The sequence below is a fragment of the Notamacropus eugenii genome, chromosome 3 (genome assembly GCF_028372415.1).
Source record: "Notamacropus eugenii isolate mMacEug1 chromosome 3, mMacEug1.pri_v2, whole genome shotgun sequence".
NCBI classification, from domain to species: Eukaryota; Metazoa; Chordata; class Mammalia; order Diprotodontia; family Macropodidae; genus Notamacropus; species Notamacropus eugenii.
The window spans coordinates 417,399,354-417,423,028 of record NC_092874.1 but is presented as its reverse complement, the minus strand read 5'-3'; the positions used below and the strand labels follow the sequence as shown (position 1 = coordinate 417,423,028).

The 23,675-nt window shown below is 36.9% G+C and overlaps 1 long non-coding RNA gene across 1 annotated transcript in view; it reads right to left on the bottom strand.

The window, feature by feature from the left end:
• Window positions 1-18,069: 18,069 nt before the first annotated feature.
• The window catches only part of LOC140531732 (uncharacterized), an 83,194-nt gene continuing 77,588 nt past the window's right edge, over window positions 18,070-23,675 (bottom strand). The window contains exon 3 of the long non-coding RNA XR_011976414.1: window positions 18,070-18,245. This is a non-coding gene — a long non-coding RNA (uncharacterized lncRNA). The remainder of the gene's footprint in view (window positions 18,246-23,675) is intronic.

Sequence of the window (23,675 nt, the reverse complement as noted above, 5' to 3'; positions counted from 1 at the left end):
CAAGTGCAGGGGCTCTTCTTTCTTAGGACGAAGAGGGGGAGATTTCCTAAGAAGGCTAAGCTTAAGGGAATGGAAGTAGAAGTACAAGCGGGGGAGAGAGGGGGAGGGGAGAGAGGAAAGAAAAGAAGCGGAGCCCTACTTTTCTCTTTGGCTCCACACGTGCTAAGAGCTTTCTGGCTTCCTCAATCCTACTTAATCTTCAGCCACACAGTTTGCATCTCAATACCATGCTGTTAGGTAACTAGGTGTGCTCCAATCCGGGACGACCTCGAGGGCAGGGAGACTCCACCCATCAGGTATCTCCGGGGGAGAGGCGGAAATACCCGAGCTAGCCGAGCTAGCTCGGTCTGACCTTCTCGAACCCCCGCTGTTCATGGAGGGCCTCGTAAGACTCTAAGATTTAGAAGTCCCACTTTTACCTGCCCGAGACTGTCCACACGGAATTGAGCTTCCAGTCCCAACATATCCCCTTCTTTGTTATGCGCGGAGCGCACCTGGCTCTAGAGCAAACAGTGGCTGGAGGCTGAGTGGATTAGGAAGGCCTTTAGCATATGAGTACCTTACAACAAGACTTCATTCACACAGAAATCTGCAGCTAGCACAACTGACAAAGGGAGGCATCAAATAAAACAAAGATGAAACTAAATGGCTGAGTTACAACTGGGGAAGTGCAATCAACTAAAATCCCAAAGCATATTTTAAGAGAAGCAGGTGGTGTAGGCGCCTTACACCACCACTCCCTTAATCTTGCAAATGGATCTATACAGGTGGAAAATTGGTCACCTCCTCCCCACCCAAGTGTCCTGGGTTTGTGATATCAAAGTCCTCATTCAGCTGGCGAAAAAAGGATGCCTAGATGGGAAACTGTCAGCAGCAGTGTCTGCGGTTGTGATGAGGGCTGCTTCCTCTCTGGGCAGCAAGGTTAAAGCTGTCAGCAGCAGGCTCAGGTGGTGTATGATCCTTCTCCGGGGTCTCTGGGCTCTCCGGGGTCTCCGCCTCCTGCGTCTCCGTCGTCTCCGACCTCGGTTCCCACCTACGGATCCTTCTAATGGGAATCCACGCATCACCTTTTCCTGTGGAGACACAAACATACCCTCGACCCCCTATTAGTATCTTAAAATGTCTCATAGCTGGAGTAGTATGTGCGCTCCTTGAGACAGCTGTATCAGGCTCTGATTGTATTAGGCCTCTTGATCTTGGCTCTGATTGTATTAGGCGATCTCTATCTCCCCTTCTTTGTTTAGCGAGGATCGCCTTTAAGGTAAAATTGATAAGAATGCATAGTGGCTCTTTACTTAGGTATAGCTGCTGCCAGGTGCTTACAAATGCTTGATTAACATCTGTAAGGAACCTGAACTTTACTGATTTTTTCTTTATAACAAACACAGGAGCATTCCAGGGTGCTAATTGCTCCTTAACCAATAGTTGTAGTGCCTGGAGTTTTTCTGGAGTCAAGGCCCAAATCGGGGTGTCTGACTTCCAATTCAAGGGTGGGAACTCCAGTACAACAGCAATGGCCCTTACTAAAAATTTGATAGCTTCATCCCGAGGCGGCTCATAATGTCCCTGCCCCAGATGTTAAAACTAAGTCCTGGAATCACCAACGGCCATACGGTCCCTTGGCGATCCTCTGCCTCCCACTTTACTGGGTGCATTGTCTCTAAGGTATTTTGGCACCCTCCTATTCCCCACACTGGTCTCTGGCTTTCTTTAAGCTTCCAGTGCCTTAAGGGAAGGGCAATAGCTATGGGAAGCTGATCCTGGCCCCTCCCTGTACTTATTTCTTTCTGCCCAGGGGTAAGGCAGGCTCTAGCTAAGCTCTTCCAGTCATTAGGAGTCAGAATGAACTGACCGCTGAGAGTTTCAAGCATGGCTATAACAAAGGGTGAATTAGGGCCATGCTTGGTACAAGCCTCTTTAAGAGTCGCCACTCTCTTCCACTCTATAGGTATGTGGCTCCTCCGAACCCCACCGGGGACACTGGGGTCCGCTATTTCTAACACAGGAAATGTCCCTACATCTTCTCCATTCTCTATAGCCTTTCTTATTCCTTTTTCCAAACTGGACTGTGGCCCTGAACTGTCTGACCAATGGAGCAGGTTATAAGGAGGCGCAGAGGGAAGGCACGGCGTATTCTCCCCTGCCTCGCCTTTTCCATCCACTAGATGGAGCTCCGGGTCTATTTTTTCTTTACGCTCCTTAACTTTCCGCTTAACTTTCTGCTTGCCTGGGTCCTCCCCTCCCCTCTCTCCGCTTCCACTCTTATTCCAATCCCACCCTGGCCTCTCCGGCCCTTCCTTACAAAATTCTCGGAGGTCGTTTAACTCTATTGTGACCCCCGCCTCCCTGCATTCCCTGTGAAGTGTCTCAGCCCAGACCTCCTGTTCCTCTGGCTTTATTACTGGCAATAGATTCCCCATCTCCGCCCTTTTCCCAGGGGTTTGGGAAGCTTCTCTCCCCTTTCTCTCCTTCCGAATCTAGGATTCGGGACTCGCTTCTTTCACAGCCCCTTCCGGGTGTACCCCAAAAGCACCCAGGATTATCTACGCTCCCAATCCCTGTTGGGACGCCAACTGCCAAGCCTAGAGGCCTGTATTGGGCTACCCGAGTCTTTCTTACCTGTCCAGGTCTTCGGCTGGCCACGCCGGATGCACATATGAGAGAAAGGACGTTCCAGAGTCAAACAGGGGTTGAGCTTTATTACAGGGTTTCGGTTACAAGTGCAGGGGCTCTTCTTTCTTAGGACGAAGAGGGGGAGATTTCCTAAGAAGGCTAAGCTTAAGGGAATGGAAGTAGAAGTACAAGCGGGGGAGAGAGGGGGAGGGGAGAGAGGAAAGAAAAGAAGCGGAGCCCTACTTTTCTCTTTGGCTCCACACGTGCTAAGAGCTTTCTGGCTTCCTCAATCCTACTTAATCTTCAGCCACACAGTTTGCATCTCAATACCATGCTGTTAGGTAACTAGGTGTGCTCCAATCCGGGACGACCTCGAGGGCAGGGAGACTCCACCCATCAGGTATCTCCGGGGGAGAGGCGGAAATACCCGAGCTAGCCGAGCTAGCTCGGTCTGACCTTCTCGAACCCCCGCTGTTCATGGAGGGCCTCGTAAGACTCTAAGATTTAGAAGTCCCACTTTTACCTGCCCGAGACTGTCCACACGGAATTGAGCTTCCAGTCCCAACACATTATCACTGCTGTTATTCAGCATGGTACTAGCAATATTAGCTGCAGCAATAAGAAAAGAATAGAAATTGAAGAAATCAGAATGGGCAAAGAAGAAACTAAGTTATCACACTTTGCAGATGATATGATGATATAATTAGAGAATCCCAGAGAATCAAGTAAAAAACTACTTGGAATAATAAACAACTTTGGCAAAGTTGCAGGTTACAAATAAACCCAGATGTATTATCAGCATTTCTATATATTACTAACAAAGCCCAACAACAAGAGATAGAAAAAGAAATCTCATTTAAATCTACGGTAGACACTATAAAATATCTGGGGGTCTATCTGCTAAAACAAACCCAAGGACTATATGAACATAATTACTTAACAATTTTTGCACAGATAAAATCAAATCTAAGCAAGTGGAAAAGCATCATTGCTCATGGGCAAGCTGAGATCATATAATAAAATGACAATTCTACCTAAATTAATTTACTTATTCAGTGCCATACCAGTGAAACAACCCTTACTTAAGTTGAGGCAATGCCCATTCATTGAATAGATCTGTTTAAGAATTAGCCAGGGTATGGCCCCGTTAATGAGGCCAAGATAAAGACATCAGGCTGGAAGGGAAACAGCAACAGTTACTACTGAGAGAAACACAATCAAACAACCAGATAATTACTTTATAGAGTTTGGAAAAAATAATATCAAAATTCATCTGGAAGAACATAAGGTCCAGAATAGCAAGAGAACTAGTGAAAAGAAATGCTAGGGAAGGTGGCCTACCCCTACCAGATATCAATTTGTATTATAAAACAGCAATCATCAAAACCACTTGGTACTGGCTAATAAGTAGAGGGGTAGACCAGTGGAATAGCTTAGGTACTCAAGACACAATAGTCAATGGCTATAACAATTTATTTTTTGATAAATCCAATGACCTTAGCTTCTGGGGTAAGAACTCAATGTTTGACAAAAATTGCTGGGAAAACTGGATAACATTGTGGCAGAAATTGGCCATAGACCAATGCCTGACACCATACACAGGAATAAAGTGCAAATGGATACATAATCTAGGTATAAAGACTGATAATATAAACAAATTAGGGGAGCAAGGAATAGAGTACTTGTCAGATTTGTGGAGAATGGAGAAGTTTTTACCAAACAAGAGATAGAGAACATTAAGAAGAACAAAACAAATAACTTTGATTACATAAAACTGAAAAGTTTTTGGACAAAGCCAATGTAACGAAGATTAGGAAGGAAGCTGAACACTAGGAAAGAATTTTTGCAACTAGTGTCTGTGATAAAGGCCTCATTTCTCAAATAAAGAGATAACTGAGTCCAATGTGCAAGAATACAAGTCATTCCCCAATTAATAAATGGTTGAAGGATATGAACAGGCAGTTTTCAGAGGATGAAGTTAAAGCTATCTGTAGTCATGAAAAAAATGCTCTAAATCCTTATTGATTAGAGAGATGCAAATCAAAACAATTCTGAAGTACCACATCACACCTATAGGATTGGCTAACATGACAAAACAGGAAGATGATAAATGTTGGAGAAGATATGGGGGAGATGGAACACTTATTTATTGTTCGTGGAGCTGTGCGCTGATCCAACCATTCTGGAGAGCAATTTGCAACTCTGCCCAAAGGGCTACAAAAATGTGCATACCCTTTGATCCAGCAATATCAATCCTAGGACTATATTCCAAAGAGATCATAAAAATAGAAAGGGTTCCACATGTACAAAAATATTTATAGCAGCTCTCTTTTTGGTGGCTGAAAACTGGAAATTGAGGGGTTGCCCATCAACTGGGGAATGACTGAACAACTTGTGGTGTATGAATGTAATGGAATACTATTGTGCTATAAGAAATGATTAACAGGAAGACTTCAGAGAGGCCTGGAAGGACTTATATGAACTGATGCTGAGTGGAAAGAACAGAACCAGGAGAACTTTGTACATAGCAACAACCACAGCCCCAGTGTGTGAGGAATTTTTCTGGTAGACTTAGCCCTTCACAGCATTAAAAGGATCTAAAAAATTCCCAGTAGGCTCTTTAGGTAAAATGCCTTCCATATCCAGAGAAAAAGCTATGGAATTGGATCTCAGGATAAAGCAGACCATTTTGTCTAGTGTTATGTTTTGTTTTGTTTTTCACAGTTTTTCCCACTCATTTAATTCTTCCATGTAACATGACTGAGGTGAAAATGTATTTAATAAGAATATATGTGTAGAATCTATATAAGATTGCACACTGTCTTGGGGAGTGATGGAGTAGGGAGGGAGAAAATCTAAGATATATAGAAGTGATTGTATAAAACTGAAAACAAATTAATTAATTTTTTTAAATGTTCTAAATCACTATGGAGTATAAAAATAAAAGTTAAAACAACTCTTAGGTACCACCTCATACCTATCCAATATGACAGAAAAGGAAAATGATAAATGTTGGATATGAGTTAGGAAAACTGATATACCCCTAATGCGTTGTTGGTAGCACTGTCAACTGATCCAACCATTCTGGAGAACAATTTGGAACTATGTTCATAGGGCAATCAAACTGTGTATACCTTTTGATTGAGCAATTTTCCAACTAAGTCTGTATTCTAAAGAGAACATAAAAAAGTGAAAAAGGACTCACGCATTAAAAAATATTGTATCAGCTCTTTTAGTGATGGCAAAGAATTTGAAATTGAGAGAAATGACCATCAATTTAGGAATGACTGAACAAGTTGTGTTATATGAATGTAATGGGATACTATTGCTCTATAAGATATGATGAGCAGGCAGAATTCAGAGAAAAGAAATTTGGTAAGAACAAGTAGAACATTGTACATAGCAACAGCAACATTGTCACAAAGATTAACTATGATAGATTTAACTCTTCTTAAGTAATAAATGATCCAAGACAATTCCAGGAGAGTCTTGATGGAAAATGCTATCAACTTCCATATGTCTTAGGTTTTTTCCACCTCCCTACTCCATTGCTCCTCAAGACAGTGTGCAATCTTATATAGATTCTACACATACATTCTTATTAAATACATTTTCACCTTAGTCATGTTGCATAGAAGAATTAAAATGAATGGGAAAAACCAGGAAAAAACAAAACAAAACATAACACAAGACAAAATGGTCTGTTTTGTTCCGCAATCCAATTCCGTGCTATCTGAATGCACATCAGAGCATACTATTTTCAATTTTTCCTTATTGTCTTTTTTTTCTTTCTCATAGTTTGTTCCTTCTTTTCTTATTCTTCTTTCACAACATGACTAATATGGAAATATGTTTGGATATGTATAACCTATATCAGATTGTTTGCATTCGTGAGGAGAGGGAGAAAAATTTGAAATTCAAAATTTTACAAAAATGAATTTTGAAAACTATTTCACATATAATTGGAAAAAGCAAAATACTAATAACATTAAAAATAAAAAGAATTAAAAAATAAAGAAGACCTATATCATGTAATTATCAGATGAATAGATCCACCATCTGTTATAATTATGGCTAAATGGCTTTACAGAGAGAATGCAGCATTTTTAAATTCCTATTTAAGGAAGTGGATCTCAAATTGCCATTGTTTCCTAAGCCCTTTTTTTAGAAGCTATTTTTAAAGTTTATAGCAGTGATTGTATTTGGTGTGTGAGAAACTTGTATGATTTATGTTTGTGTGACAAATATTCTCTATAATTTTGAGCTTCAAGCTTGGAGCTTCAAATTGAGCTCAAAATTTTCAAAGGAAGCTTTCAGAATCCAAAGAAAGGTCAATCCTATAATTCTTCTATGTCCTGGTCTACAGGATCAACTAATTCCAGACTTTTCAAAATTGTGGCAGGATACCACAAGAAACAACATAACAAATCAGTATGCAAAAGAAGAAGTGAAGTCTAATCCTCAGATAGATTAAAACAAATGGACAAACAACAATCTAGCAAAGCAAACGTTTGTGTTTTGTGTTTTCTTCTAGGCTTGGTTAAAGTTCCATCTTTAGCTTATTTTTCATATTTTATTCCTCCTCCTTCTTCTTTTTCCCCTCCTTTCCTCTCTCTCTCTCTCTCTCTCTCTCTCTCTCTCTCTCTCTCTCTCTCTCTCTCTCTCTCTTCATATATTTACACACATATATGCAATAGCTGAACAGATGATAGCTGATAAAATTACATATGTATATATATATGTATACATATAATAATAATCAGTGTATATGATGTCTTATTTTTACTGATCTCATTATGTTTCACTTAGTACAGATTTTATCACCTTTTTATATTCGTCATTTTTATGTCATAATATCCCATTACTTCAGTATACTATAACTTACTTATTCAATATGTTTCTAGGTTTTAGACATAAAGGTGGTTTCCAAGTAGTATTTTAGCGTTATTCTTGTTGCTATAATACAAAAATATGCTATGAAGTTTTTTATACTTTTACATTCCTTTCTCTCCTTTTTTACAATGTTGCTGAAATAGGCTTCTAGTAAAGGCATCTGGTTCAAATGTATATTTGAACAATGTATATTTCCATTTTTTCATCCGAAATGTTTGCAATGGTCTGCAGACTCATTAACAATATATGAGAGAGTCTTATTCACTCCCACTGAACCCTTTCTCTTCATGGATTCATGTAACATCCTTATTCAGAAAGATAAATGACTATACTTTGGAGTTTGGTATTTTGAGTAGCTCAATATACTTTTAAACTTACCATCCACAAGGTATTAAAACAGTTACTCTCTGTTCCAACATACTTTTTAATATACAAGGAAAGAATAATAAGGAAAATGCAGTTCCTAAAGATTGTATAAAATTCTGATTGTACAAATGTCTTTATTTAGAGGTACTGTGAAACAACTGAAGAGTACTTGATTTGGAGTATGAAGTTCTGATTTCAAATCCTTACTCTTCATGTGTGAGATGTTGGAAAAGTCATTTCCCTTCCTCTGGATCTGAGCTTTCTTGTTTTTAAAATGAGACTAGTGCATTAGATGAACTCTGTAATCCATTTAAAATCTGAATCGATTATTCCATGGTCAGTTGATTGAATTATAAACTGCAGATATAATAATTGAATTGACAGAAGCAGAATTGGCTGTATCATTTTTTCCTTATCATGATCTGCAATTTTATTAGTATAAAGCACTATTGCCAATGAAATTGCTTCTCTCCATTCAGTTAAGTAACTCTTCTGAAACTTATAGGGAAACTCCTGGGCCACAAAGTATTCCAGTGACTTGCCTAGGGTTACAATGATGTTATTTATCAGGAGTAGGATATAAACCCAGATCTTCCTAACTCAGAACCTTCTCTGTCCATCTGTCTATTTACTTTACCAGACTTTCTAGTGAAGTTTAAAATACCTCAAGTTCCCAATTACCAGTATTAGTGATTTTCTGAAATATGTGCATATGTGTAAATGTATTATCAAAAAGGGCTCAGAGTACATGCTTTGTTCACATTTGATATAGAACTTTCAGGTTTATGAAACATTCTGAAACAAAAGTACTAAATAAAACAACACAGAGAATACAAATGATAACATAGATTCCTACAGAGACTAGAAGGAGATTACCATTGGCTGAGGATGATTATGAAGCCTACGCTCTCCTGTAGTCCAAATTTAAAAGTGTGACAAAAAGGAAAGGAGAAGGAGAGAGAGAGAGAGAGAGAGAGAGAGAGAAACACAGAGAGAGAGAAAAACAGAGTGAGGGAAACAGAGACAATGAGACACAGAGAGATACAGAGGGATACAAAGAGACAGAAATAGAAACAAATCAGAGAGACAGAGAGACAAAGACAGGAATGAGAAAGTGGAAGATAGTACTACAGGAAGTAGACAAAAAATGAGTGTTCTCAGAAGTAAAATACTTATGTGAAAGGAAAATCTTAAATAAAAAAAAAAAACTGAATAGAAGCTGTCATTTGACCAGAAAGCTGATAAACCATCTAAAACTGACTAGCAGCCTAGAAACATTCAGTAGCAAATGGCCACAGGTCTTGAAGGTGTCACTGTATTATAATATAGTAGAATAACAGATATAATTATGATGATGATGATGAATTAGCTAGATATAATAAAGCTATATTCTATTTACAAAGGCAAGGAATAGAAATGTTTTCTATCATGAATAGTGTGTTGTCCTCAGAACTTGGAAGAGCTGGCTTGAACCCCATCTCACAGTGTGACTTCTAGGAAATTACTTACACTTGCAGGACCCACAGGCAATTCTATAAGATTACAAATTGAAGAGTAGATGCACATCTATATTGGTAAAGGAATTCCCTGTACCATTGAAATAACAGCACAAGTCAAAACAAACAACAAACAGAGGGAGGAGAAATAGAAAAATTTCCATCACTCACCTTGGCAGTGGTTTGGGGAGTGGAAGATAATAAGTCTCTTTCTCTAAAGGAATAAACTTCATTTATTTGGAAAATTCATTAATGCAGAATGTTTCTTTCTCCAAACATTTTGAACTTGTGATGTGATGTGTTTCCTAGATGGAAATGGAATGAACAAGCAGCATACTACAAGACTCCGAATACTGGATTTAGAGTTAAGGGTGCTGTGTTCCAAACCCTACTCTTGATACTTTCTACCTACATGACCTTGGACAAGTGACTTGAGTCTTCAGACCTCAGTTTCTGTATGCATGTAACACCTCCCTGACCCCACCCTTCGAAACAGTACAGTTCACAAATTTGTACACTACATTTGCACCAAGGGTTCCAATCAGAACCAATTCCATCATGGGAATTGTGGCCTGCACACACACACACACACACACACACACACACACACACACACACACACACACACACACACACACACCTGAAGGAAAGAGGAAGGAAAAAGCCTGAGGCAAAGCCAAAAACATAGGGCGCAGGCTGCTCGAGAACGGAAATCAACAAGGTTAACTCGATGAAGTTCATTTTTTTTACTTGATTCTTTCTTTAAACAGAGGTTCTACTGATGTCTTTTCCAATAATATTTTTCCTAGTACACTTTTACCTTCCCTTTCCCAGAGAGCCATACCATGTAACAAATATTATTTAAAGACAAAACAGTAAAACAATAAGAAAAAGTAGTTATAACTGACCAGTACGTGGAAAAAGCCTGAAAATATGTGCAATGTGCAATATTTGTGAACTTTCAAGTAATGGGAGTTGGTATGTTTTCTAATATTTTTTCCTTTCACCCTTAATTTTGGTGTCTCACTCAAAGTGGGAATGTGATAAGATCTTAACCTGAAAGGGCCAGGGACTCACGTTGTATCTTAGGCCATCTTCAGTCATCCTGATGAATATCAGGCCACTGGACCCAGATGGTTCAGGAGAAGAAAGTGAGGTTGGTGACCTTGCACAGCCCTCCCTCACTCAAATCAAAGTCATATGAAAGTCATGTTATCATCTTGATGTCATTGTCCTCTTTGAGAATGAAGGCTAAGCACAAAAATAATTGCTTTTGATATTACATACAACCATTTTCATAGCTTCACCAGAAACACACTACTGTGACTATCTTCCCGTATTTTGTACAATATTGGCTCTTCCCACATTTTCTTATTTTTGCCAATTTCCAGATCTTAATGTGAAACTTCAGGGCAATTTTGATTCACATTTTAAGTTCATTTCTAAACTTGATTCTTTCTTTAAACCGAGGTTCTATTGATGTCTTTTCCAATAATAATTTTTCCTCGTATACTTTTGCCTTCCCCTTCTCAGAGAGCCATATCATATAACAGATATTACTTAAAGACAAAACAGTAAAAAATAAGATATAGATAAGATATACATGTATGCAGCCATATACATAAATATATACACGTACATGTAAATAATACGATTATCTACACATATATAACATATATAAAAATATAAATATATACAAATTAAAATATATATAAATATAAACATATATGTATACTTTTACATGTACATATGCACATTCATACATAATTATGTGTCTAATATTACTTCCTATTTTCTGCATGCGTAAATGTGAAGGTCTAAAGTTGGCTCTGTATGGTTTCATATTTCTCCGACAATCTATGCATGGAATGTATAGATCTAGTGTGAAAGGACTAGAAAACTCTAATTTCCACCCATTATTGGGGAGGGCTATTGAATCACACCTTAGTTAATGAAAAAAAAACATGTATTTGTCTCAAGTAGAGCCATAAAACTGCATGCGGTTTACCTTGCTGTTTGTCCTTCATTTTTGAAGAGGACCATGACATCAAGGAGGTGATGCTATGACATTTAAGTGAATTGGGTTTAAATGAGGGAAGGCTGTGCAAAGTCACCAGTTTCACTTTCTCCTCCAGAGTCATCTGTGTCCAGTGGTCAGATGTGGATTAGAGATGACCCAGGATGTCAAGTAGGTACCTTGGCCTTTTCAAGATAAGGTCTTCAACAGATTGCACTTTGACTGAGGTGGCAGTTCCTATTCTGTGATTACGGCTTCATAAAAAATGAGTCAAAGAACAGTCTCTTTTAAAAAAGAAAAGATCTGAGAGGGAAAGAGACTCAGATTTTCTGGCCAAAACAGAAACAGTTGTTACTTTGATTCATTCTGAGCTAATCAGGCCCCAAACAGTGACCAAAAGGCTTTGCCTGGGACCACAGTGATTTGGGAATTTGGCAATTGAGGGGCATTGAATGAAAATAAAGGGGTGATGGAAGTATAACGAAAGAGAAGAGAAGAAAATTTTGAAAAATCATTCGTACATATTTCATTTGTTGTGTAACAAAGTCCAACATGTTTTAGCAAACAAGTGTTGGCAGTCCAGACTGTCACAAATAGCCAGAAAGTTCAGCATGCATCAGCAGGAATATGTTTGTATAATGACTCAATATGACCCTATATAGTTACATGATACAATATGGTGTCATCAAAATTTCAATGTCCGAAAAAAGCCAGAAATTTATAATGAATTATTAAATTTAAGATGTGTCCTTTTATATATAAATGTATATATGTATATATACACATATATATACATATAAACATATGTATATATAGTTTTTTGAAATGACCAAATTTCAAAGAGAAATTAAAGGATTAAAAAGAAAGTAGATTTCTAGGGGAGTGCTGAGTATTTTTTAAAGGGGGCAATAGGTCAAATAAGTTTGGGAATCTCCACACCAGACACTGGTTTGAAAAGCACTTTACCTCCTTTAAAAAAAAAAAATGATCCTCGCAGTAATCCTGTAAGGCAAGTAATGTTTATTATCTCTATTTTACAGAACAGAAAATTGAGACTCAGAGACCTTGATAATTATAGTAATATAGTTAGACTACTAGCCAGTATTTAAACCCAGGTTTTCCAAGAGTGACTCTAGCATGCTCTCCACTTCCCCAGACTGGAATGAATTAGAGAAATTTTTGGAGCCCTTTTCTTGAAATTTTAAATCCAGCATTCTTTTTCTCTCAGACTTAAAGTCTCCATTAGTTTTGTGTATTGCTACACTTATTTTACTATGCCCTTACTTTTGTGTATGTGCTATCTTTCTAAGTAAATAATCAACCATTTAAGGATAGAGACCATGGCTTGCACCCACTTTGAGTTGCAACTCTCCTGAGTCTTGGAGTGTTCCACAAGGAGGAAAATTCTTCAAGAAATGTCTGTAGATAATTGTGATAATGGTGACTGAGGGAGAATCATAGGGGTTGGGAAATTATTATTCCAAAGGATCTGTAATCTTATAGATGGAGACACTCTGTCTTATCCATGACTGCCTCCCTCACTCCACACCCTCTCTAAATCTTTACTATTGGGAAGCATTGTATAAACTTCCTCTCCAGAGGAAGGACCTGGGTTCAAATTTTGGGATCACGATTTCTATAGTTAAAACCCACATCTCTGATAAAGAAGTAGCTAGCCAGCACAGTGAATGGAATACTGAAGTTGGAGTCAGGAAGACCTGAGTTTATATCAGACCTCAGATATTCAATAGTTGTGTGATCTGAAACAAGTCACTTTAACTATTTTCTTCAATTTCTTCATCTGTAAAATGCAGATAATAATAATAGTATTTAATTCCCAGGGTTTCTGCGATTTTGCAAATCTTAAAGTACTATAGAAATGCTGGATGCTGTGTTAAATAAGTCACAAAATTTAACCTCTCTAGTCTTGAATTTTCTCAACTATAAAATGAATATAATAGTGCTCACTCTCTCTACTTCACCATGTTTAACAGATCAAGTGAGAAAACTTATTGAAAGCCATTTTGAAAACAGAAAGAAAATATATAACTTTGGACACAAGGGATAGACAGCATGTTTTTATGTATAATGTGACCGTGTGTATCTTGCTATAGTAAAAGATTTATACCATCTCCAAGAGTTAGAATTCTAATTCTCTACAATACTTTGCCTAATTGAACTGATGATGTTTAAAACAACTCTAGTTAAAGATTCCTGAAATTTATGAGGCTGGTTTCATATCATTGTTTTGTCATTAAAATATTAAGAAATTAATGTATCATGTCTTCTCTATTAAATTCTTCTTCAATAAAATTCTTCAACATTTGATTCTATTTCTTTTAAAAAATTTTTCATATTAAATGAAATAGGCAGTCCATTAAGTGAATGGGGGAAATAGCATTAATGATATGTTGCACTTGCTCTATAAAGTTAATTGGATTTACTAAATTAGCTCTTTTAGATTCAAGTCTGAAGTCTATGTATGTTTTTAATGCTTGGAACCAGAAATCATCAAGGAAACTCTTTCATTTTTTTTTCTCATTTATTGAAAAGTCAGTCTAATTTACTTATTCCTGATACTTATTCTTGAGAATCACCTTACCCACTGGAGCCATTGGAAAAGGGTACAAAAGGAAAGAAAGGAGGGTATGATAAGCCCAATGTTCCATTACCTTACTCCTATCCCCATTTCTCTCAACAAGGATGTTTTCTCCAAAAGCAAAATAGTTGTCTTGTGGACCAGTTGCACACTTATAACCTAGGTGTCATTCTCAACCTCTCACCCTTCACATGCATTTTGTTGTCAAGGCCTTTTGCCATTTTTGTGATTTCTCTCCAATACACTCTTCTCTCCTCTGACACTGTCATTACCCTCATGCAGGCATTCATTATCTCATACTTATACTATTGCAATAACCTGTTTGTAGGTCAGCATATCTCAAGTCTCCCCACTCCAGTTCATCCTCCATTTAACCACTGCTAAATGGATTTTATTTCTTTTTTTTTAATTTTATCATATTGTGTATATGTGTGTAACTTGTTAATACCTACCCATTTGTTGTCTCCTTGATTATGAGTTCTTTGAGGGAAAAGACTGGATTTTGTTTTTTGTTTTTTGTTTTTTGTTTTTTTTTTGTATCCCCAGCATTTAGCTCAGTGCCTGACACATAGTAGACACTTAAAAGACCACCTTATTAACTTACCAATTGATTGTCTTCTACCTTTCTTAATACATTTTCCTGATCACATAATGTTATATAACAGTCCTATTTCTGTGCATTCAAGGGTCCTTTGACTAGGTGGATGTCTGAAGATCTGATTTCATCCTCCAATCAAATTTAAAGTAACAGGATGCTCTCATCAGGTTTGCCCTAATAGAAGGTAAGGAAAAGAGAGACCACAAGATAAAAGGGAGAACAGAAGAAGACAGAGATAAGCAGGGTAAGTGATGGGAAGTAATTCAAATCTATCTGTCACTGCTCGAATGTTATGCATGACTGAAATAACTGGACCCACCTTTAAATTAGTAAGATATTTTATAAAATCAATATAGACTTACTCAGTAGCAGCCAGACAACTGTTGGCATCCTTTGATCTGGCAATATCACTACCAGGTTTGTTGATAGGAAGAAAAATATAGTTTATTTTATGAAATTGGGTACAGATGCACATGATTCGAAAAAGAAAATATCCTTTTCTAGAGATGCTCAGCTGTATCAGGAGCATTACACAGTCCATACTGACTTCTTTAAAACTGCCTCAAAATTTCAGAATTCCCTAGACCACGAGTTGATCTGGAATGGTAGTGGTCCATTTTAGGTCACTGTCTTCTCTTTCACTTTCTCTCTTTATTAAAGTTTAAGTTTACCCAGAAATCACTGTACTGCTACATATATTTGCACAGTATTATATGGGTCCCCTACCACTTGCCTTTGTTATAAATCTCACTATGGAGAAAAGTGGCAGGTAGCTGGGTAGTTACTAGGGCAAACCAATTATTAGTTTAACATTATAAAGTTAACTGCCTTAGATAATGGTATATACAAAAGTGCTCTATGAAAATAGACTATCGTCTATATCAAGGACTTTTTAAAACAATTAACTCTGCTTCTAAAGTCTTTATCACACTATCTATTCTATTGCAATTTTCACATTTAGAAGCAAAAATTGATTCTGGATTGCTTCCAGTCCAATTTTCCAGTAACTGGCAAATAGCATATGCCTTTGAGCACCAGTGGAAAGGAGCTGGATAGCAAGCACCGCAAGTCATCATGAAGACAAGTCCTGCCAATACACTTCATATGTTGCAAGAAATAAAACTCTGCTGTCTGCTTTTACTTTCATCATATCATGTTTGGAGTCGAGGAGCAGGTGCCTTTAGGCTAATGTCCTATTTTGTCTTCTATAGTGAAGATCTATAAAACCTCTTGCTGTTTCACTAGTTATCAAAGTCTTAAGTCAGAGTAAAATGTGAGTGAACTTTACAAATTAGTCGTTATGTGTGAGCTAACTTATTCTCAAAAATAGTTACTTGTTTTTTAATCTTTAACCACACCTTATATACACACACATATTCCTAGATCCAGAGAATAACTATGGCAAATTGAAAGCAAATTAAATGAGAAGAACGCACTTTAGATTTGGAACCAGAGTACATTGGTTAGACTTCTATCTGTGCTAACTATTAGCTTTGTTATTTTTGGCAAATTATCCAATTCTCAGTTTTCTTGTTGATAATGCCAGAGATGACACCCTAAAGTCTCTTCCAAGACAAATCTATGAATTATCCCCTGCCACATAATCCTTATTATCTACTTTTGATCAATCTATCAATCAATCTACTAGGTATCTTCAATACATACATTGAATATATTATTAAATATATTAAAATCAACATATAAATTTATTAAACACTTCTTTAAGTGTTTATTAAACACGTACTCTATATATGATACCTTGCACTTTTCAGAGTGCTTTCCCATATATTGTCTTATTTGCTTTGCATTGCAGCATTGTCAGATAGGGTAAATATTTTCTGTCACATTTTATAGAGAGGGAAACTGAGACTCAGAAAGGCTAAGTGATTGCCTGAAGTCATAAAGTAAAAAAATAAAAATAGAGTTAGGACTTGTATTAGTAAGAAAGAGATATATAATTACTTATTAAGTTCATTTGCAGGGCATGGCAACCTGAGTTCAAAACTTTCCTTTGGTACACATTGAATTATGATCCTGGATAAATTGCTTAAACCCAAGTGCCTCAGGGAAATCTCCAAAACTATAACTTACAGAACAGTTATTGATCTGTATTGGTTGAAGGAATTGTGTTGTCAAGAAGATATCTATGCAAATGAAAACACAGGTATAAACAAAAGAAAGTCAGTGACACCCATAGTCCAATTAAATAGTGAATTTCTTACTCCTTTAATTTTGCAGGTTCTTGAAAGAAAATACATTAAAGCTGGTCACATTAAATGAAGTTGAATATATAATATTTCATTTGAATTTTTAATTGCTTAAAAATTGTACCAATTTCAATTTCAACATTTCTAAAAATTATTTTTGTGCCATCTTGTCTTATTACAAACTGTCTTTGGAACAAAATTAAATTGTTATGAAAGTCTAAATAAGATATACCTATTTTCCCTTTGCTACTTAATTCCATTTCTACAGTTTTCTTTTATCCTTTACATAGTGATAAAAGTGTTCATTTCTCATTTCTCTGAGCTTGGCCTTTTAAAAAGTTCCAGTCTATTGTGGTCAAGGAAGCATTATAGCACTGATAATGATGAGATAATAACTTTGATTCTGAACCTCCATTACTTAAGATTTTGTTGCATCCCCCAGATGGACTGAACATCAGGGCTTGTTAGAACTATAATTGCAAACCTTTCCTTGGAGGCATTTTCTCTGCCTAACATTTACCTGGAGGGAAGAATTGGAACTTAAATATGTAATACTCATTCTTTTTTTGTTGGTATTCTCTGAATATATGATTTTAAAAATATCTGTTTGTAAAACAAATCAGAAAACTTTGTGCTCAGTTCATTTATATTTGGAATTGGTAACTAATATGCATCTTCTTGCCTATATCTAGAAATGAATGAATAACTCCAAAGTTGATCTGACCATATGGAACAGAAGGGAATTTATAATCCACTTTCAGACAGGAAAAATTAGGATAGAAATAGTATAGTCACTAGCCCTTTAATTCAGTTTATAGTGATTTTTGAAAGTTCTAGATACATTAAGTACTGTAATTAAATAAATTCCCAGTGTTTTATCTTCTCCTTCTACCCATGGATTAACTTTTGAAATATGAAGGAAAAGTAACTGCAGAAATAGTGCATTCAGTTTGAAATTATACATTTTCATATTAATACTATACAGTGCTAAATCATACAACTGTATTTAGCCAAATTTAGGTGTTTCCTTACTCACAATCAGTGATTTGTTTTCATTTCAAAAATCAATCCTATTTAGTAATATTTTTTTGCACATGATGTGATATTCTTTCTTTGATAAAAAACAGTGTCTAAACATCATCAATCTTTTTTTTTTTTTTTGTGTTGTTATATGTGTCTTCCCAGTATCCACAATGCTGAGCTACATGTCTTTGTCCACTCAAAATACTGGTAGGAACGCACGTTAACGCAAAATATGAAAAGTATCAGACCTACCTACAGGTAGGTAAATCTGTTTAAAATTTGATGGTATTCTCATCCACAGGCACAATTTATCGAGGTACAAGAGATTCAACAAAAGCTTTAATTTTCATTATCTGCTTGATTACAGAAATTTTGAGAGCATTTCTCTGCTCTGTTGGTAGCACCTACATTTTTCTGATGACAATGTGTGGCTCTGTGGACAGGAAAAAAAAGAGAGATTAAAGCAATATGCATGTAAGTATTCATTGGTGGTTCGCTTCTGAGGTCCCAGCAGTGATAATAAGAGTTAAAAATTTTATAGTATTTTTTTTTGCTTTGTTAAACACTTTGCATAATTATCTCCTTTAGCCTCACAAAAATTTCTCTGAGATGGACACTATAAGTGAGAGTATTTCCATTTTACTATTGATGAAACTGAGGCTCAGAGAGATTAAATGCACTTGCTTTCCAGCAAATTCTCATCAGAAGTGGAATCTGAATACAGATTTTGATAACTATCAGCATTCTAACCAAGATGCCACATTGAATTTCAGTAACTACAAAGAAGGAATCTGTACAAGTGATTGGGATGTAAATAGAGCAAAACAGGAAACAAGAGGAAGAGATCCTGGGGCAGGGAGTAGAAGAAGGGGCAGCCACTAAAGTATTGTGAAGGTATAACAGTGAACTGAACAGATAAGTGTGTCCAGGCAGTGGACTAAACACAGTTCAATGTAATGCAGCAATAAGTAGGAAGAGAAGAGGGTCAGGAAAACACTTGGCATAAGGGAAGTCTTAGCTCTGACAGCAGGACAGAGTCAAAAGTCTCTTTTTGGGGGCAGAAATATTAGTTCAGGGATAACTGTTCAAAACAAGAGAACTAGAAAGAAGAGTCAATTTTGACAGAGACATAAATATGAAGTAGAAGACTTGATCGCAATGAAACTGGTAGAAGTTGAGTTGTTAAATAAATATGTAGACATTATTTTCTTCAGCACATGTAATATTTCAGAAATGAAGAAAGGGAAAAACTCAGTAGCATTATAGTTCAGTCTGTTATTTCCTTGAGCAATCTGATGAACTCTTACCTAATCATTAATTCTTTTCTGTTGGTCCCTAGCCCCATCATCATGTTCAAGGAAAAAATGAACATGGACTTTCTACGGATCATCTAAGAAGTTTTAGTGTGTCTGCATAGCTGTAATTTAAAACCAAAAAAAAAAGGCCCTTTTTACATGAGTTTGGGGTTCACCAATGTCTTGGTCACAGAACATTATATTAATTAAGCCCAATCTCTCTAACTTTACTGAGAAATTCAGGATATAATCTACCTTATTCCCCAAAGAGTCCTATTCCCCTTTTATTACTGAATGGCTTAACAATACGTTCTGAACTGATACCCCCTTCCAATTGGTTGTCTGGGAACATTATTTTGTTACTGGATTGAAAAAAAAGTCTGGAACATTATAAAGAACCGTTGATTGATTGAGTAATTGATTAAAGATGAAGCTGTTGGTAGCCTTAATAAAATTTTCCATTGTACACAACCAAACTGCAAAAGTAGATCCTTTATTAAGCATTGAAACTTCCAGGGGTGGTGCAAATAAGGAAGGTAGTCAGCAGAATTCTTCCAACACTTCCTTCCAAACAACTTTAAAATGACACCTCAAATAGAATTCAGGAATGGTGTAGCCAACAAAAGCTCAAAGTGAGATTTTTTTTCAGCCCAAGACAATTTTGGAAGTCAGAAAGAGAAATCTGTGTCAATGGGATGGAGGCTGGCTCTGAGCCTACGTGGATAAAATAGTAGCAACGGGACTAGGTAATAGGAATAGCAACAGTTTCTGGAGTTCTCAAACCAGAAACAATAAAAAGACCTGGCAAGTGGTCAGAAAGAGATTATAAGGGACCCTTATTTGGCTTCCTATCTACCTACTTATATTTCACTGGATCCTGCATCCCAAGAATCAATCTTGAGTTAGTATATTTAATTTCAGGGCCGTGGGCATTCATTTTTATTTTATATTCAAATAATCCTGGTTATTGAGTCAGAAGGTGTTGGGAGGAATCCTACTTCAGATCCTTATTACCTGAGTAGCCCCAATAATTTAATTTGCCTGGGTCTAATTTTACTCAACTGCAAAATTGAGATTTTAGGCTAGTTGGCTTCTAAGGCAATTTCTAGCTCTAAATTTAAAATGCTATAATCCTATTGCTTAAATAGTCTAGTGATTTAACTCTCATAATTATACTTTGAAGACAAATGTAACAGTTGTTTTGTAATGAGGATGTAGGTGGCTATATATCCTTTATTATTGAAAAAACTCCACTTATTGAAAGAAGTAATCACACATTAAAGTGACATCATTATTAAACATAATTGGTGCTGGATGCCTAAACTGTAGGAAGTGTAGGGAGTGTTCAGGGAAGACTAGTAACTCTGATGTGAGGGCCACCAAAACCTTTTCAGGGATGCTTTTTATCTTTGATGTCTATCTGATCCACCTTATTTTCACCTTTGGCTCCAAGACGCTGTTTCATGCTCAACAGGTACAACCCAGTAAACCATTTCAGCAGATGAGCTAAACCAGTTTGAGAGTAATTGAAGGATTTCAAACCTGTCAGTGAGTTAGGGAGGTATCTACCTCAAGCAAATGAAGCCTTAACCTGGTGAAATGGGTAGATATGAAAAATTTGTTCAAATGGCTAGGAAAGGAGCTCTAGAAAACACTGTGAAGTACTTAAGAGCTTGGGTAGATATCAAAGATGACAAAGTCATCCACTTCAACTTAAGCCATCACCAATCTTAAATCTGTCCTACCACTGGACTGGATGACTGGAAAAAAAAATGAGTCTGAGTACTTCTCACAACTCTGTCTCACTTAAATCCAATTTATGTGTGAATCAAAAGACCTCATTCATACCATTTTTAACTATCTTAAAGACTTGTGGTGACAAGAAAGTGTTGAAGCAACAGAAACAGATAAACTGAGAGCTGTAGTTACAACACTGCACACAGACAGCCCAGTCCCTAGAGTCATCTCATTGGAAGAAGCAGTGGAATTCAACAGTCCCCTTTGTGTCTGAGAGCCTCTTAAGGATTTTACTGCTCACCCCCTGATGTGAGGAAGGGGTTAGAAAAGGTACCCCCAAATTGTCTGCTTACCAAACCCTGACCAGATTACCCCGGCAGGCAAGGATCCCACCCTATGATTGAAATACACAAACACGTGCACACACACACACACACACACACACACACACACAAACAGATGCACACATTTCTGCAAAGATGATTCCATTCACCATTGGTACTTAAAATGTGAGCACACAGAGGTCAAATAAAAAATTTATAAAAGACCTGGAGAACCTCATCATTAGTGTGCCAAAAGAGGGCAGACTTATAAATCTAGGTGACTTTAATACTAGACTAGACACAGACTACCAGACATGACAAAGTCCTTAGGAAGGAAGGAATTTGAAAACAGCAGCAGTAATGGTCATTTACTACTGAAGACTTGTGCATCTCATGATCGGGTCAATACTGTCTTCCATTTACCTAAATGCAATAAAACTTCACGGATGCACCTTTGTAGCAAACATTGACATTTAATAGACTGTGTGACTGTAGGAGAAGAGACAGACGGGATGTGAAACAGGAAAAGTTAATGTGTGGCACAGAGTGCTGGACTGATCATAGACTTATCCTCTCTAAGCTAAATATTCACATTCAACAAAAGTGGTGGCTCCATGCCAAAAAACAAAAAACAAACAACAAAAAAACTATGAGAAAAGTTAATGTTAGCAAATTAGAGCATTTCAATAAGAGGGAACAGTTCATTGTTAACTTGGAGGGAAAGTTGAACCAACATTGAATTGGCAACAATGGAGAGGAAAATGAGTAGGCAGCTTTCAAAGATTTAGTGTACAGCACTTCATTTGCTCATCTGAGTCAGAACAATCACAAACATCAAGAAGACTGGTTTGAAAAGTTGATAGGGAAATTGAGAAGTTGGTAAATGAAAAATGAGAACTTCAAAGGATTTACCAGGAGGGTAGTTCATCTATCTCTAAGAAGGAAGTATTTAATTCCTTCAAAAGTAAAGTACAAGTGAAGCTTAGAGAGATGCAAGATTCTTGGCTCAGAAAGAAGGCAGAAGAAATTCAACTTCATGATGATAGTAAAAATCCAAAGCACTTTTATGATACCCTCAATGCTATTTAGGGGCCAAAGATATATGAAGCATCTCAACTGCTCAATGTTTATGGAGTCACATTGATTAGTGACAAGGTCATGATCCTACAGAGATGGGCTGAATACTTCCATATTGTTCTCAACAGACCATTGTCAATCAAAGTTGAAGGCACTGATCAGGTTGAAGTCAATCCCTCCCCTAGCTGAAGTTCCAACTGAAGAAGAGATTTTGAATGCTATTAGGCATTTTTCATTTGGCAAAACACCTAGTGAGGATGCTATTCCAGCTAAGATTTACAAGATCAGGATGTCCATCGCTCATACAAAAGCTGACTGAAATTTTTTGGATTATATGACAAGAGGAGGATACCTCCAATGTCCATCTCTATAAAAATAAAAGGCAATCACAGGGGAGGGTGGGGGTTATTTCTCTTAGTCTTTCTCTTAATCATTGCTGGCATTATTCTTTCCACAGTCCTCCTTAATAAGCTAATCCTTCACCTAGAAGATGGCCATCTACCTGAAAGCCACTGTGACTTCAGAAAATACTCATAATATATGCATTGAAAGGCAAAACACAGTAATAAATTAGTTTCTCATTACTTATCAAAATAAAAATAAATGTTGGCATATATATTGCTGAATTATGGAGTCTCAGAATTTTTAATGTTACAGTGGCTCTTGGTGACTAGTTGTAGTGCAAATGTGATATTCACCGCACTTATGGTGGCCAGGAATATTCTGTGCAACTCTGTGTAATTCTGTGCAATTCTGGAATCACAAAATACAATAGATTCTCCACATGGAGGACAGAACCAAAACATTTATTCAGATACCAGAAAGCCAAATCCATCATAGTAACAAAAATTTATAAACAATAACAATGCAACAGTGCAAAGGACAACATCATCCCCAAACTTTCCTTCTGTTAGGCTTCCCACAAACCAGCTCCATTAAACAAAATCACAAACAAGCTCTTTTACTCATGCTAGCTAGTTGCCTGCTTGCTTGTATACTTCCTAGCTCTAACTGCTCTCAAGACTAACTTCCCCTCAGCTCTTCTGTAACTACATCTCTTCCTGTTCTACCCTTCCTATTCTACCCATTCAGCAAACTCTTCCCACCATGGACTCCATGTGACTCAGACTTCCGTGTGACCCAGGCAGGTCACATGAGCCTATTAATGAATGAGAAGGATCTTCCCATTTAAATTACCATTACATTAGTCACTCCAATCTGTACTCAAAAAGGAATCTCATATAAAACCTAATCAAAGGTGATAATCCAGCCTTTCTACTTTTAGACATCCTGGAAAAGGTTTTGCACTATTTCCTGAGGTGAGCCATTCTGCTGGTAGATATCTTTAATTTTAGGGAGTATATATATACATACATATATATATACACACACACATATATACACACACATATGTGTGTGTATGTGTATATG